The sequence below is a fragment of the Engystomops pustulosus genome, chromosome 7 (assembly GCF_040894005.1).
Source record: "Engystomops pustulosus chromosome 7, aEngPut4.maternal, whole genome shotgun sequence".
Taxonomy (NCBI): domain Eukaryota; kingdom Metazoa; phylum Chordata; class Amphibia; order Anura; family Leptodactylidae; genus Engystomops; species Engystomops pustulosus.
In genome coordinates, this window is record NC_092417.1 from 174969634 (window position 1) to 174985604 (window position 15971).

Genomic DNA, 15971 nt, shown 5'->3' on the forward strand with positions numbered 1-15971 from the left:
GATATCGGGCTCAGGATCTTAGTGACTCCCTGCACAGCACATTATACACGGACAATGCACTTACATGCACTAGGAAGAAGAAGGTGAACTCCGGGGACCTGAGCAGGGAAGCGACACATGCAGGATATCGGGAGCACGATCTTAGTGACTCCCCGCACAGCGGATTATACACAGACAATGCACTTACATGCACCAGGAAGAAAAAGGTGAACTCCGGGGACCTGAGCAGGGAAGCGACACATGCAGGATATCGGGCGCACGATCTTAGTGACTCCCCGCACAGCGCATTATACACGGACAATGCACTTACATGCACCAGGAAGAAGAAGGTGAACTCCGGGGACCTGAGCGGGGAAGCGACACATGCAGGATATCATGCGCAGGATCTTAGTGACTCCCTGCACAGCGCATTATACACGGACAATGCACTTACATGCACCAGGAAGAAGAAGGTGAACTCCGGGGACCTGAGCGGGGAAGCGACACATGCAGGATATCGGGAGCACGATCTTAGTGACTCCCCGCACAGCGCATTATACACAGACAATGCACTTACATGCACTAGGAAGAAGAAGGTGAAATCCGGGGACCTGAGCAGGGAAGCGACACATGCAGGATATCGAGCGCAGGATCTTAGTGACTCCCCGCACTGCGCATTATACACGGACAATGCACTTACATGCACCAGGAAGAAGAAGGTGAACTCCAGGGACCTGAGCGGGGAAGCGACACATGCAGGATATCGTGCGCACGATCTTAGTGACTCCCCGCACTGCGCATTATACACGGACAATGCACTTACATGCACCAGGAAGAAGAAGGTGAACTCCGGGGACCTGAGCGGGGAAGCGACACATGCAGGATATCAGGCGCAGGATCTTAGTGACTCCCCGCACAGCGCATTATACACGGACAATGCACTTACATGCACCAGGAAGAAGAAGGTGAACTCCTGGGACCTGAGCGGGGGAAGCGACACATGCAGGATATCAGGCGCAGGATCTTAGTGACTCCCCGCACAGCGCATTATACACGGACAATGCACTTACATGCACCAGGAAGAAGAAGGTGAACTCCAGAGACCTGAGCGGGGGAAGCGACACATGCAGGATATCAGGCGCAGGATCTTAGTGACTCCCCGCACAACGCATTATACACGGACAATGCACTTACATGCACCAGGAAGAAGAAGGTGAACTCCAGGGACCTGAGCGGGGAAGCGACACATGCAGGATATCGGGCGCACGATCTTAGTGACACCCCGCACAGCGCATTATACACGGACAATGCACTTACATGCACCAGGAAGAAGAAGGTGAACTCCGGGGACCTGAGCGGGGAAGCGACACATGCAGGATATCAGGCGCAGGATCTTAGTGACTCCCTGCACAGCGCATTATACACGGACAATGCACTTACATGCACCAGGAAGAAGAAGGTGAACTCCTGGGACCTGAGCGGGGAAGCGACACATGCAGGATATCGGCTGCAGGATCTTAGTGACTCCCCGCACAGCGCATTATACACGGACAATGCACTTACATGCACCAGGAAGAAGAAGGTGAACTCCGGGGACCTGAGCGGGGAAGCGACACATGCAGGATATCGGGCGCAGGATCTTAGTGACTCCCTGCACAGCGCATTATACATGGACAATGCACTTACATGCACCAGGAAGTAGAAGGTGAACTCCGGGGACCTGAGCGGGGAAGCGACACATGCAGGATATCAGGCGCAGGATCTTAGTGACTCCCCGCACAGCGCATTATACACGGACAATGCACTTACATGCACCAGGAAGAAGAAGGTGAACTCCGGGGACCTGAGCGGGGAAGCGACACATGCAGGATATCGGGCGCACAATCTTAGTGAATCCCGGCAGACCCGAATCCTCGTCGGACAACGCGCCGCGGGATCGCGATGGGACAAGTAAGTAAATGTGCCCCATATATATGTCCCCAGATATAAACACTAGAATATTCCGCCAGAGAACGTTCCCTGTTTCTCTACGACTCTTTACCTCTCCATAATAACCTAATAATGTGAACATGGAGCTGCTGCTATGGAAACTCCGGCCACTCGCTCCCGGCATCCCCTGTCACATCCCCATATGAGCATCCGCAAGGGTGACAGACAATAGATAAGGGTCACCAGGCTGCAGACAGGTGCAGGAAAGTTCTGGGGAAGTGATATTAGGAGCGGAGTTGACAGTTTATCCATGTATCCGGCACATGGAAAGTATCTCTATCCTGTTACATATCCCAACCCCATAACATAAGGATCTAAGACCAGTGATGTAACTAGAAGGTGATGGGCCCCGGTGCAAAGTCTGTGCCATATATCTATAATGTATGGTTTATAGTAACAGTCTTCTCATATGGGAAAGGGACACCATAAGGGCCCCTGTAGTTACGCCCCTTTATCCAATACGTGTCCCTAAATCGCTCATTGGGGGTCATTTACTAAGGGCCCGATTCGCGTGTTACCTGAATATTTCCGATTTGCCCCGATTGTACCTGAATTGCCCCGGGATTTTGGCGCCCGCAATCGCATTGTGGCGCATCGGCGCCGGCATGCGCGTGACGGAAATCGGGGGGCGTGGCCGAGCGAAAACCCGGCGGATTCGGAAAAACCGCCGCATTTAAAAAAAAAATTGTGTCGCGAAAATTTCACTCACCTTCATCCAGGATAGGCCGGTGTATTTCGGGGCATTCCAGCGGACTTCAGCGCGGCAGAGGAACTACCATCATAAATCCCGGCTGGACCCGAATCCAGCGCAGAGAACGCGCCGCTGGATCGCGAATGGGCCGGGTAAGTAAATCTGCCCCATTGAATGTACAGAAAGTCAAGTTCATGGTGTGTTCCCATGTATCCTACAGAAATATAGTCTTATGCATTGTCCACCCTTTAGTTTCCTCCTTCAACTGCAAATTTTGGCAAGGAAATATTTTTGCATGGTGAAACAGGATCATAGTTTTTGTGATTGATTAATTTAAGGTCCCTGATTAGAGATGAGCGAACATGCTCGTCCGAGCTTGATGCTCGTTCGAGCATTAAGGTACTCGAGACGGCTCGTTGCTCGGACGAGTATTTCCCCTGCTCGAGATCGAGCATTTAATTAAAAAAACACAGTGAAGAACAATGAAGAATAGAATAAAAACAGTGAACACAGTGACCACAGGATCATTTAAGTGAAAAACACAGTGAAGAATAGAATAAAAACAGTGAACACAGTGAACACAGTGACCACAGGATCATTTAAGTGAAAAACACAGTGAAGAACACAGTGAAGAATAGATTACAGATGTTCGGCACATCTGCTTACTTGTCGGAAGATACGCGCGGAACGGTGCGAACAAAATAGCATGTGAAGAACAATATATATGTGTGAAGAAGACATTGCAGAACACGGTGAGCAGGACGGAGACACAAGGGAGCAGCACAGAGACACCGGGGAGCAGCACAGAGACACCGGGGAGCAGCACAGAGACATCGGGCAGCGGCACGGAGACATCGGGGAGCGGCACGGAGACATCGGGGCACGGAGACATATGGGCACGGAGACATATGGGCACGGAGACATATGGGCACGGAGACATCGGGGCACGGAGACATCGGGGCACGGAGACATCGGGGCACGGAGACATATGGGCACGGAGACATCGGGGCACGGAGACATATGGGCACGGAGACATCGGGGCACGGAGACATATGGGCACGGAGACATATGGGCACGGAGACATATGGGCACGGAGACATAGGGGCACGGAGACATAGGGGCACGGAGACATCGGGGCACGGAGACATATGGGCACGGAGACATAGGGGCACGGAGACATCGGGGCACGGAGACATCGGGCAGCACGGGGGAGACATCGGGCACCAGGGAGACATCGGGGAGACTTCAGTGGAAGAAGAGCAGCGGATCCCGGGACAGCGTATCTCCCGACAAGTAAGCAGATGTGCAGAACATCTGCAATCTATTCTTCACTGTGTTTTTCACTTAAATGATCCTGTGGTCACTGTTTTTATTCTATTCTTCACTGTTCTTCACATCTGTTAACTTGTCGGGAGATAATATATGCGCGGAACAGTGAAGAATAGATTGCAGATGTTTGCATACATCTGCTAACTTATCAGAAGACATTCTTTTTCAATTAATTAACACATTTTATTCCCGAACCATGGTCCCTTTGAAAAATGCTCGAGTCTCCCATTGACTTCAATGGGGTTCGTTATTCGAGACGAGCACTCGAGCATCTGGAAAAGTTCGTCTCGAATAACGAGCACTCGAGCATTTTAGTGCTCGCTCATCTCTATCCCTGATGTCTTCTTTCATGTGTATAGGGGGTAACGTTAAGAATTGGGCAACCCACTTTCACTTTTCACAACCTTAGTACAGACACACTGGATACAAAGTTGATACATTATTGCAACAAACTTATCCCAGGATTGGCTGCAATTCACATCACAACCACTAGATGGCCACATGTAGACACATCCAGTATATACATCTCCCTGCAGAGTATCGCACAATCGTGTCTTTATACAAAGCTGCTCTTGTAACCTTGTATTAGAGGACACATCTTACTCCTCTGATGTGTAAATGTGAACAGAGTCTGAGTCCATCCCGATGTGTAACAGGGCTTGGATGTGACTGGTACCTCTGCCCCCATTGTAGCTACAACCCTTCCTGGATTATACAGAAGAAGCAAAGGTTAACTTGACACCGAATTATTAAGATTCAGTATAAAGACAACCTTAAAGGGGTTTTACCAGGCTTCGTCAAAGCGTCATCCCCTTTCCACACAATAGTAAATAACAATCTGGTTGGTGCAACTCTGACTGCTGGACCCTCATTGATCAGAAGGGGTCCTATTCTCCCTAATTTATGGAGCAGCCAGTTGACAAGGTGCCCTGTTGCTTGAGATAATACTTTGGAAGGGTCAAATATTGCTCCATCAATAAGTGAGAACGGGAGACCCGGAGATACCAGAGCACTGTGCTCAACAATTGCTAACACCCCTTGAGATTTGCTCAAGTGGATGCTCCATTCATAAGTTAGAATGGGAGTCCTGAAGATACAAATTGATGAGCACAGTGCTCTGGTATCTCTAGGACCCCCATTCTTATTTATTGATGGAGCATCCACTTGTGCACCTACCAACGGAATTTTTTGATTGAAAAGAGCTTTATTCAAAATTCACACAGAAAACTTACATACAGTGTGTGCCATGACGCAGCATGGGCTTTGTACATGAACACACAATAAATTAAGATTCATTCCTAGCATCTACAGACATAAAGTAGAGACTATGACATCCTAACTCTATGCCAGAAAATGCTACTCTTGCATACAAGCTCCACCAAGCAAAAAAGAACACATGTGAAACAATGAAAGCAATTTACCTGTTAGAAAACACAAGATGGAGGAAGGGGAGGGAGGGAGTGTGTTTTGTTCGCAGGCCCAAAGCTTTATTGAAACACACAGATACAAGAGGGAAGGGGTAGGGAGGAAGTAAAAACACATGGAGGGGTCTTCACTTCCTGTCTGCTGCATGCAAATGAAGCAGAGTCCCATGATTCCCTGCTCCGATGGAACGGAGCTCCTGTTCTTGGGGAAAAGAAGCAGGAATCAGGTGAGGGACATGTGTGTCCCTAGAAAACATGGGTCCAGGAGGAAAGCGGGAATAAAACAAAGTCTTGTGTGGGATTCTCCCCAAGTCACTGGATAAGCGTCCTTGAGGTTGGTCCCTCACAGCAAGGGGTCTAGTCCATAGTCAGACTTCTGTCTGACCTGTACCCTATGGCAAGAGTCTTGCTATATAAAGTACAGACACCCCCTTCTGCCAACGTCGTCGTCAGGCGGCAGGCAGGAGAGAAAAGGAGGAGTGGTGAGCTAGTCCATTGCACCTCTTGTGAAAGAGGGGACAAGGCTTGCCGCCTCCTTTTCTGCTTTGAGGAAGTGGGGGAAAATGGTAAAGTCCATGACACTCCCTTTTGGGGAGTGTCAAAGTGGGCTCAGTCCATTTTCTTTTTCCTCATTGAGGAGGTGGGGGACTTGGTACAGTCCATGAACACTCCCTTTTTGGGAGAGAGAGTGGGCTAGGCCAAATCCTCGTCGTCCTCAGTGTAGTCTGTCTGTGCCTCCCAGATGGCGTAGTCCCTCAGGGTCCTGAGGACCATTTGGTGGCAGTCATCTGTGGTAAGTGTCTCTTTGTGCCACGTGAGGCGCCTCCTGGCGTACCAGATGGCGTCCTTGTAGCAGTTAACAAGGCGCCAGGCGTCCTGGATGGCTCCCACGGTGTGTGTCCCTTGAAACAAACCATAAAGCACCGCGTGGTGGGTCATGGTGTTCCTGGGCACGGACGTGGCAAGCTCCAGCTCCAGGGAATCCAACAGACGCTGAGCAAAAGGGCACTCCCAAAACAGGTGCATGGGTGTTTCCACCCTCCTGGGGCACCTGGGACAGAAGCACGTCTTGCTCAGCTTCCGGGCGTACATGAAGGCCCTCAGGGGCAGTCCCCCCTTGATGGCCATCCACGACAGGTCCTTGTGTCTGTTGGAAAGCCGCTCCCACGACACGTTGCTCCAAACGGTCTTGGCCGTGTCGGGGGCGACTCCTGGAAGCTGTTCTGTGGTGTCTTTGGCTCTGATGAGCTTGTGGATGGTCTTGGGCTTCCACAGGTCCGGTTTAAGTCCCTCCAGATGGTGCTCCCTAACAAAGTCCACCACCCCGGCATAGTACCAGGGAGCGTCCCAGTTGAAAGGGAAGGAGCTGTCCCACTTGTCCCACCCCAGCTTGCGCCAGAGAGGCAGGAGGAAGTAGCGGGACACGGACTTTCCCGGAGAACTTGCGGTAGCCCTTAAGGTCCTGCGGACGCAGTCACAGACAAAGGTGATCCAGAGCAAGGTGGGGATGTCGGGGATGCCTTTCCCCCCCTTGAGTGGTGCCTTGTACATGATGCTCCGCTTGACTCTGTCCATTTTGCCCCAGACAAAATTGAAAACGGTCCTGGTAATTTCGGTGCTCACCTCGGCCGGGGGCGGCCACGCCTGTGCGGTGTATTGTAGCACAGGCAGCACCTCGTTACGCAAAACAACAGCTTTCCCCTCCAGAGAGAGATGTCTGAGGCTCCACAATGTAGTCCTGTTCTTGATCTTGGCCAGGCGTTCTTGCCAAGTCCTTAGGGCTGCTCCTTCCTTTCCGAACCAAACCCCCAGGACCTTGATGAAATCCTGCTGGATGGTGAACGGGAAGGGGGCAGAAGAAGAGAGGTGCCAGTTTCCGAAGAGCATGGCTTCCGACTTCTTGCAGTTGACCTTTGCCCCTGAAGCTTGTCCGAACTTGTCGCAGGTCTGGACGAGCGCCGTCACCGAACGCTGGTCTGCGCAGAAGACGGTCACGTCGTCCATGTACAGCGAACACTTGACCTCGTCGCGGTCTGGTCCCGGTGCGGTGATCCCTCTGATCTCTGGATTTTGCCGGATAGATTCTGCGAGCAGCTCTATAACACAAACAAAAAGAAGAGGTGAAAGAGGGCAGCCTTGCCTGACCCCTGAAAGCACAGGGAAGGGGTCAGTCTTCCAGCCGTTCACCAGCACCGTGCTGTGGATGTCAAAATACATGAGGTTAACATAGGCACAGAACGTCTCACCCAGTCCGAACTTACGCAGGGCCTGGCCCATGAGTTTGTGCGAGACACGGTCGAAAGCCTTCTCCTGGTCGAGGCTGACCAGGGCCGCCTGGATCCGGCGACTCTCGGCGTACCGAACCGCGTCCCTCACGAGGGCCAGGCTGTCCGCGATCCTGCGGCCGGGGATTCCGCAGGTCTGGTCCGGGTGGACGATCTGTCCGATGACTGCCTTCAGCCTGTTCGCCAGCACTTTCGCCAGGATCTTGTAGTCCACGTTGAGGAGAGAGATGGGCCTCCAGTTCTTCAGGTCGCACCTCTCGCCCTTCCGCTTGTACAGGATGGTGATCATGCCTTGCCTCAGGGACGGTGGCATCCTGCCCTCCACCACCATCTCCTCGAAGAGCTCCAGCAGGTCCGGGCAGATGAGATCCCCCAGCGCTACATAGAGCTCGGCCGGGAGACCGTCACTGCCCGGAGTCCTGCCGGGTCTGAAGGATTTGGCGGCAGAGAGCAACTCCTCCACCGTCAGAGGGGCGTCCGTGGCTTCGGCACCTGCAGGATCAAGGGTGTTAGTGATACCTGACAGGAACCTCTCGGCGGCTTCGTCGTCTGTGGGTTTTGGGGAGTAGAGGCTGCTGTAGAAGTCCTTGGCGACTCCCATGACGGCCTCCTTCCCCCTCTGTAAGCATCCGTACTCGTCCCGCAGTTCGTTCAGGGGCGTGTGGCTGGCGTGGACTTTCCTGAAAAAGAAAGAGTTACACTTCTCACCCTTCTCCAGGTTGTCCACCTTGGCACGGAAGATGATGCGCCTGGTTTCCTCCTCAAAGTGCCTTTTTAGGCCCTCTTTGGTCTCCGCCAGCTCATCCTTCACGTCCCAGCCGCAGCGCTGGAGGTCTTGCAGACATCGCAGCTGTCGCTGCAACCTTCTGAAGTCCCTCTTGGCTCCGGACGCCTGCCGCCTGCCTTTGTCCTGAAAGAAACAACGGATTTGGACTTTAGCATACTCCCACCATTCGCTTACAGTGTCAAATAGGCATTTGTCGTTTCTAAGCACCATGTACAGTTCTCTAAGCTCCGCCTGAGCCTCCTCCCCTTCCAACAGGGCGCAATTCAGTTTCCAGGAGCCCGGGCCAGATGGGAAACCATGGCCCAGGGCGACCTGTACCCGAACGGCCCTGTGGTCGGAGAAAAAGCAGGGGATCATAGAGTAACCGCACGGCTTGACTGTCCGGGAGGTGAACACAAAGTCTATCCGGGAGCGCACTGAGCCATCGGGGCGGCTCCACGTATAATTTACGGAGCCGCTCCCCATGGAGCCCACAGCGTCCCTTAAGGATGCTTCAGTTACCATCTCGATCAGCAGTTTGGACGTGGGGTCCAGCCTGCTGGCCGTGCCGGAGCTGCGTCCGTCCTCTTCCACGGGGCAGTTGAAGTCGCCGGCCAACACGACCGGTCGAGTGGTGGCGAGGTGCGGCCTGAGGCGCTGGAAAAGCTCCAGACGCTCATCCCGGTCAGGGGAGGCGTACACGTTGATTAGCCGCACGGGCTCACCCGCCCAGGAGCCGTCTACGATCAGAATTCGACCGCAGACGAGCTCCTGGACGGAATCAAGCGTGAAAGCACCCCCCCTGAGAAGGATGGCTACGCCAGCAGACCTGCAGTCGCCACCACCGGACCAGAAGGAAGGGCCGAGACTCCAACGCTCCGCCAGGTGCTGGTAGGACCTAGAGGAGGGGAGGGCACATTCCTGTAACATGCATATATCACTAGCCTGGGAGGCAAGAAAGTTTAGTACCGTGCAACAACGAAACCTATCCCTGATGCTCCTAACATTGATGGAGAAAACGGTTAAGTTAGCCATCATGAAGGAAGGAAAAGAGTTGGTTATTTTGGGACGATACGCCCTTAGTTACCCTCCCGGTCGGGCGGCTCTTCCTCCTCTTCTGGTTCACGGTACTCCTCCACGAGGGTGAATTCCGCAAACTCGCTGATCCTCACTTGTAGCTGGTCCGGGAGGTTGTTGTAGGCCGTGTGGCCCGATTCCTCCCCTTCTTCTTCTCCTTGGGACAGGTCCGAGCCGTCCTCGAGCAACTTCTTGCGGGCCGAGGTGGCTGGGGGGCTGTCCCTCTGTTTCCTCTTCTTCTTGTTGGGTTCTGTGGAGACAGAAGCAGAAGGGCGGGAAAGGTAGGGGAAGTTTGCCTCTGTCTTGGCAAAGGGAGAAACGGCGGGGGAGGAGGTCATGAGTGCCGCTTCTCCAAGGGTTTGGGGCGGGAGGGTGGCCCTAGGGGCCGGTGACAGGATGTCTGAGATGCCGACTAGGGGGGCTGGGGTGGCATACACAGAGGGGGTGTGGGGGCGGGTGGGCCGGGTGGGGGTGGAGAGGGGGGTGGAGGGGGGGGTTTGATACTTATCCTTGGGCTTTGACGTTTTCTGGGGTTTGCTGGCCCCCTTTGGCGCCGCGGCCTCTTTCCTTGTCCCTTTCTGCTGTGCGGCCTTTGTGGGCTGCCCAGCAGGAGGGCGTGCTTCGGGAGCCTTGGCCGGGGCCTCTGTGACGACATCGGCCCAGGTCTTGGACTTCTTGGGGCACTGCTTGTAGACATGCCCTGTCATCCCGCAAAGGTTGCAGGTGGAGATCCTGGTGCAATCCTCGGTCTGGTGACCTGTTACCCTGCAGTTCTTGCAGGCTTCCTCTGTACAGGCCTTTGCCACGTGCCCTTTCTTGCTGCATTTCCTACAGATCTGCGGCATGTCCGGGTAGTAGATGAGCCCGTATGAGTTGCCCAGCGTGAACGTCTGGGGGAGGTGCGCCAATCCGTCTTCCGCCAGGATGTCTTTCTCCAGCCTCACCGTCGCGGTCCACTTCCCCATCCAGACTCCGTAGCAGTTGAGGAGCTTGGTGGGCTCCTTCACCACTGTACAATGTCTGCCGAGGAAAGTGGCAATGTCTTTACCAGGAGTGCGCAGGTTCCACATTGACACCGTTATCCTCTTCTCCTCTCGCTGCAGCAAACAGTTGCTGACGAAATTTGAAAAGGGGGACTCCGCTGTCGCTGTCTTCACTGCCTCCCAGTATTTCCGGCAGACGCTCATCGAGACAAAGGTCACGTAGAATAATCCCGTGACCATGGCCTGGACCCCGTAGATCTCCGTCGGCTTGACTCCCTGGTCCAGCAGCATCTTTTTACAGAACACCTCTTTCGACATGTCCGGTACCCTTCCGTGGACCTCCTTGAGCCTCATCGCCACGGTGTCCCTCATGTAGGGGGGGAGCTTGGGGGGCTCCTGGCCGTTTTGCTTGGCCGCTTGTGGTTGTTGGGGCTGTGGGGAGGCCACTTCCGGGGTAGAAGCTGCAGCTGGGGTGGGGGGCTCACCGGCCGGGGTCTTGGGGGTCTTGCTCTTCTTCTTCTTCTTATTCTTTTTCCTGGAAGATTCAGGTGCAGGGGTTTCCTCTTGTCCCTGAGCTTCCATCATCATTTGTTCCTCCTCCTCTCTTGGGGCTTCCATCTCTGGTTGCTTGTAGAAGGGGGGGGGAGAGTGGGAAGAAGAAGGTCCTCTGCAAAGCTTGTCCCTTGGAGGGGGGCGGAGCTAATCGACCCGAGGGGGTGGGGCTATGCAGATTTTCTCTCCTTCCCGGTGGTTGCTTGCGAAGGGATTTCTCGGACTCTCGGGGGAGATTCCGATTTTCCTCTTCGCAGGAGGCTTGCTTGGTCAGGAAGATTCCCCGCTGGGTGCAGGGATTCTTGTTCTTGGCTGAAGGAAGTCTTTGCCGATGCGAGGATCAGGGAAAGTTCTTGTCTTCAGCTTGCAGGTTTCGCCAATTTAGTACGGGTGTTAGCTCGCTGTTCTTATAAGAACACACACCGCCTATGATCGGTAAGGTGATACAGACGAGGCAGAGTCGAAAGGCCAATCTCTTTAGGTGAGAACCACCTTTGTGATCATGGTATCTCCCCTGCCAGGTAAGTGGAGCTTTGTTCCATGCCGAATAGAGTTGAACCTCCCAGGCTGTCCCTGCTGTGACCTGCCCCTGAGCTCTCTGCTGTCCCTGCTGTGACCAGTGCCTGAGCTCTCTGCTGTCCCTGCTGTGACCAGCGCCTGAGCTCTCTGCTGTCCCTGCTGTGACCAGCGCCTGAGCTCTCTGCTGTCCCTGCTGTGACCAACGCCTGAGCTCTCTGCTGTCCCTGCTGTGACCAGCCCCTGAGCTCTCTGCTGTCCCTGCTGTGACCAACGCCTGAGCTCTCTGCTGTCCCTGCTGTGACCAGCGCCTGAGCTCTCTGCTGTCCCTGCTGTGACCAGCTCCTGAGCTCTCTGCTGTCCCTGCTGTGACCAGCGCCTGAGCTCTCTGCTGTCCCTGCTGTGACCAGCGCCTGAGCTCACTGCTGTCCCTGCTGTGACCAGTGCCTGAGCTCCGCTATTCCACAGATTGACAGTTCTCATAGTAAAGAAGCCCTGTGTCGCCTCCTGTGATTAAACCTTGTTTTCTCCAGGCGGAGACAGTGCCCCCTCGTCTTATGATTTGATTTAATCTGAAACAACTTACCACCATATTTTATTTATGGACCATTCATATATTTATATAAATCACTGATGTCTCCTCGTAGTCGTCTCTTTTCCAGACTAAATAAATCTAGTTTTTTTACTCTTTCCTCATAACTGAGATCCTCCGTACCCCTTAGATTATATTCTAAGATTGTAGCTTCTGGGCGTGTGTCATCAGCACTGCTGTGCTCTGTATTATGTGTTATGTTCCAGGATTATAGCTTACGGGGATGTTTCATCACAGTGCTGTTCTCTGTGCTCTCTGCAATCAGTGTTATGTATTATATTCCCGGATTGTAGCTTCTGGGCGTGTGTCATCACACTGTTGTGCTCTGTGCTCTCTACAGCCTGTGTTATGTATTATATTCAAGGATTGTAGCTTCTGAGCGTGTATCATCACACTGCTGTGCTCTGTGCTCTCTACAATCAGTGTTATGTATTATGTTCCCGGATTGTAGCTTATGGGGGTGTGTCATCACACTGCTGTGCTCTGTGCTCTCTACAATCAGTGTTATGTATTATGTTCCAGGATTGTAGCTTACGGGGGTGTGTCATCACACTGCTGTGCTCTGTGCTCTCTGCAGTCAGTGTTATGTAATATTCGAGGATTGTAGCTTCTGCGCGTGTATCATCACACTGCTGTTATCTGTTCTCTCTGCAGCCAGTATTATGTATCATATTCGATGATTGTAGCTTCTGGGGGTGGGGTCATCACACTGCTGTGCTCTGTGTTCTCTTCAGTTAGTGTTACATGTTATCCCTGGGGAGATGTGCAGTCGTATCTTTGTGTATGATAATAGTACCAGCAAGACTGTGAAATATGGATTTATATTCCAGGCTTATCCTGACACTGCTGTGTTCTGTGCTCTCTGCAGATAGTGTTAGATATTGTCCGTATAGAGATCAGACCTTCGTGAATGTTAGTAGCAGCAGGACTGTGATGTATGGATTTATATTCCATGCTTATCCTGACACTGCTGTGTTCTGTGCTCTCTGCAGACAGTGTTAGATATTGCCCACATAGAGATGTGTAATCAGACCTTTGTGAATGTTAGTAGCAGCAGGACTGTGATAAATGATTTATTTTCCAAGATTGTTACTGCTTATATTATATAAGTGAACCAACCCAACGGAGACATCCAGTAGACAGATGACTTCTTTACTGCTCACTCCTGTTCAAGTGAATGGGACTGAGCTGCAATACCAAGTACGGCCACTAAACACTGCATGGCGCTGTGCTTGTTAACGAGTAAACAAGAGAGTGCTAGGTCTAGGAGCAAACAAGGTAAGTGCTAGATCTAGGAGCACCAGCAATCTGATATTGATCCCCTTTTCTAATGATAGGCCATGAATATTCCAGTCCCTGGAGTCCCCCTTTAAGTCTCATGCCTGTCTCTGATCTTGTGTCTTTCAGGTCCTCTGAGAATACACAGCGCCCGGGATTCCATCAGCCAAAGAAAGAGGCAGAAACAGGTGGGAAGTGTTCATTGAAATGCAGAGGTACAAAGCAGGACTTTTTGTAGAAATAATTGTCTCGGGCCCTTAGACAATTAGCATCCGCGCTAATTAGAAAAAGATTAATTCATTGCGGATAGCGAGAGCTAAAAGAGACATCTGTTATCTGCGGATCCCCCAACCCTCCAAATCTGACGTCTAAAAAAGGTGAAACGTGCTCCATTCTAAAACATATACAATGTATCGAGGAGAGAACATTCCGGGGCGGAACATTCCGGATATTTTCTTATATGTAAGGAAGCGGAATCATAACATAAGATATAAGAGGAAAACAAAGGGCTAATTATTCTCTAATTATCTCTTAGACACGGATGGGAGAAGAGATTGTCTCAGCCCATAATGTATATCATTATCCCCCCCCATCGTACCGGGGGGAGGAAAGATATGATTTTTTTTTTTGGGATAATAGCCTTAAAGTAATGAGAATGTGATGATGATGACGGCAGAGATAGATAATTAAGGGGGTTAACTCGTAAACTGCTGGAAAAATCCAGGTCGAGGACTGATATTTTTTTCCTAGTGTAATTGTTGGTTTCTCATTGATATGATATATATATATATTTTTTTTTGTATATTTGAATTTTTCTATAATTTTTTAATGGAAACTGTCACCAGGAATGTAATTTGTAGCTTTTGACTGATTCCAATCGACTGTGCTGTGCTGATTTAAAAAAAAAAATGCCATTGTCAGAATTTTGAATCATTTCAGTACTTTATAAAAGTTTATTTCGCATTACCAATGTGTGATAAGTCCCGTGGAGGGGGCAGTTGCAGCCTGTGTGTGCCTGTTTCTCAGTCTCCTCATATATTCTTCCTCTGCTCCACACCATCCCCCTCCTCTGCCTGGGCAATGCACATGACAGGAAGTGGGGAGGGAACAGGATGAGTTGAAGGGGAGGAGACTGAGACACTAGAGATGGAAATTCCGGCTCTTTTAGGGACCCGGCTCATTCGGGTCAGCTCACTAAGAAGAGCTGGCTCTTCCGGCTCCTGAATGGCTCCCTATTAACATAATGATCAATAGCATCTTATAATATTATATGAATGTATATTCTCGTATTGTCACTGGACTGTGCAACCAGACACTGGCCTCAAGTCACACATAACCGTTTGGCCTCAGTGATCTTACCATCTCCCACGTGAGGTTATGAATATTCCCTTCTGTTGGGGCTGCTACACAGACTTTGGGGGGACTTTGAATTTTCTTCCTAGATTCCACAGTTGCTGAGATATCAGTCCCAGTATCTGACCATTATAATCCTCTCCATTGTCAGAGAGGAGGAGCTGGGACAAGGGAGGAGGCATACATTATAATCATCTTCTCTGCACCTCCCTACCTAACTTGGGGGTCCCTGAAGACAAACCCCAACAAGCTATCTACTAGTCTGCAGATCATGAGTGGATTCACAGCTTTCATCCAGGACTTAAAGGACTCTAGATCCAATGATTAATGGGGGGTTCCAAATTTACCCGCAATCCTATAGTCTGAATGGCTGTACAAGGGACCCCTGTTTCATGGTTGTTGAGGTCCCAGCAGTCATAGGGTCATAACTGGTGGGGATTTCAATATCATGTTCAATCCTGTGGATTCTAAATAGATATTTCCGTGGTCGGTGGGGTGCACCCTGCAGTTGGACCCCAACTCTTCAGCAAGTTAATCTACTAACTACAAACAGGGGGGTTTCATGATACAACACAAACTGAAGCTGAGCCTCAGACTTCTTCAGTCTTAACATTGCTGATTCATATCCTGCCTTGAACTGTCCTGCCTTGAACGGTCCTTGCAGTTGGACCCCAACTCTTCAGCAAGTTAATCCCTAAACTACAAATAGGGGGGTTTCTTGTTGCGTCCCTTATTAACGCCCCTTTAACACAAACCAAAGCTGAGCCTCAGACTTCTTCAGTCTTCACATTGCTGATTCGTATCCTGCCTTGAACTGTCCTGCCTTGAACTGTCCTTGCAGTTGGACCCCAACTCTTCAGCAAGTTAATCCCTAAACTACAAATGGGGGGGTTTCTTGATACAACGCCCCTTTAACACAAACTGAAGCTGAGCCTCAGACTTCTTCAGTCTTTACATTGTTGATTTGTATCCTGCCTTGAACTGTCCTGTTTTGAACTGTCCCTGCAGTTGGACCCCAACTCTTCAGCAAGTTATTCCCTAAACTACAAATAGGGGGGTTTCCTGCTCCAATGCCCCTTCAACACAAACTGCAGCTGAGCCTCAGATTTCTTCAGTCTTCACATTGCTGATTCGTATCCTGTCTCAAACTGTCCTGT

At 51.3% G+C, this 15971-nt stretch overlaps 1 protein-coding gene across 3 annotated transcripts in view; it reads left to right on the forward strand.

The window, feature by feature from the left end:
• Nucleotides 1-15971, forward strand: part of LRRC4C (leucine rich repeat containing 4C) — a 785533-nt gene that overhangs the window by 253093 nt on the left and 516469 nt on the right. For 2 of the 3 annotated variants that reach the window (XM_072119026.1, XM_072119021.1), the window contains exon 2: nt 13591-13649. The gene's annotated coding sequence lies outside the window, so the exon portion shown is untranslated. Of the gene's footprint in view, nt 1-13590; nt 13677-15971 lie in introns of all 3 variants that reach the window. The other variant, XM_072119022.1, reaches the window with a different exon arrangement.